The sequence below is a fragment of the Branchiostoma belcheri genome, unplaced genomic scaffold, assembly GCF_001625305.1.
Source record: "Branchiostoma belcheri isolate BF01 breed outbred unplaced genomic scaffold, Haploidv18h27 scaffold32, whole genome shotgun sequence".
Lineage (NCBI taxonomy): Eukaryota > Metazoa > Chordata > Leptocardii > Amphioxiformes > Branchiostomatidae > Branchiostoma > Branchiostoma belcheri.
The window spans coordinates 2126772-2128566 of NW_017803932.1; positions in this window are offsets into that span (position 1 = coordinate 2126772).

Genomic DNA, 1795 nt, shown 5'->3' on the forward strand with positions numbered 1-1795 from the left:
TTTTGTCCTGAGCTCTGTGGAGGGATCTGGAGAAGACCAGCAGGAAGATTGCAGATTCCGGAATCATCTACTCTTCAGTCTACGCTGCCTCAAGGTAAGTATCACACCCACCAGCCTACGCCTAAAAACTTCCATCAGAGGCTTCAACGCCAACAAGATCATCTTCAACGCAGAAAGAAAACTACTAAACGAAAGGGTAAGACAGATCAACTATAAATTGGACGGTCTAAACGCGAGGAAATCTAACCTTGAAAAACTACTGAGGGAGAAACTATCAGACGAGATTTTTGCCAAAACTAAGGAGTTCATAACACGCGGACAACTTGATCAGCACGAGAAGGGAAAAGACAGACAGAAGACCAAATTTGATCGTTTACAGCAAAAGAAGACTATTAGCGCAGCAGATAGTGACCCAAATTGGAGATCAAACAGTTCCGAACCCAAAACCACTACACAGGCCAAAACCGACGAGAGGTGGGTAAAAAACCTAAGTAGCCATACTCTCACAGAACCAGAGAAATCACTACTTTCTAAAGGTCTAAATTTTGCAGTAGCACCCGACAAGATTCCCAGCATTGACATTGTCACAGAAACCGATTCTGCAATTCGTCGGGCACGTTTACCACAGAGACAAGCTGAAGCCTTGCGCACCAAAGTAGCTACCACCCTGAAAGTCTCCAAACCCCCTACTAGTAACATCACACGGGAAGAACGTACCGCTCTCAAAGATTTGGCTACCAATCAAGACATATTGATTCTTCCTGCAGACAAGGGCAGATGCACAGTAGTCTTAGACAGGGAGCAGTACGACAGGAAGGTACAGGACCTATTGGGAGACAAAGACACCTACATGCCCTTGAAAAAGGACCCCACTAACAAGTTTAAAGGGAAAATCAGTTCAGCTCTCAAGAAATTGCAAACTGAAGGAGTTCTGGATCGCCCCACCTACCTAAAACTCAATCCCACAACGGAACAACCCCCTGCTTTCTACGGCCTTCCCAAAATCCACAAACAAAGTGTCCCTCTACGACCCATAGTCTCCAGTATAGGCTCAGTCACCTATGAGTTAGCAGGTTTTCTAGCCAAGATTTTAGGACCACTAGTGGGGAAATCTCAGCACCATGTACAGAATAGTGCCGATTTTGTCAACAAAATCAAAGACATTCACGTAGAGGATGATGAAACCATCACTTCGTATGACGTGTGCTCACTTTTCACCTCCATACCACCCAAGGAAGCAGTGTCAGTAGTCAAGGAAGCCTTGGAAGCCGATGATACACTTGCAGATAGAACCAACCTATCCGTTGACCAAGTTTGTGAGCTACTAGAACTCTGCTTAGGATGCACTTACTTTACCTACAAAGGACAGTTCTACCAACAAATGCACGGCTGTGCTATGGGATCACCAGTCTCACCAATTGTTGTAAACCTGTACATGGAGAAGTTTGAAAACAAAGCCCTCAGCACTTTCAATGACACTCCCCCGGCCAACTGGTTTCGATATGTAGATGACACTTGGTGCAGATTGAAAAAGAGGGTAGCTGCTGACTTCTTTGACCACATCAACCAGATAGATGACAACATCAAGTTCACACAGGAGCCAAGCCATGACAACATGCTCCCTTTCCTAGACACCAAAACTATCGTAGAGGAAGATGGTAACCTTCGTTTCGAAGTGTACAGGAAACCAACCCACACTGATCAGTACCTGGCTTTTGATTCCCACCACCCTTTGGAACACAAACTAGCAGTGATCAAAACTCTCTTCCATCGTGCAGACAACATTGTCACTTCA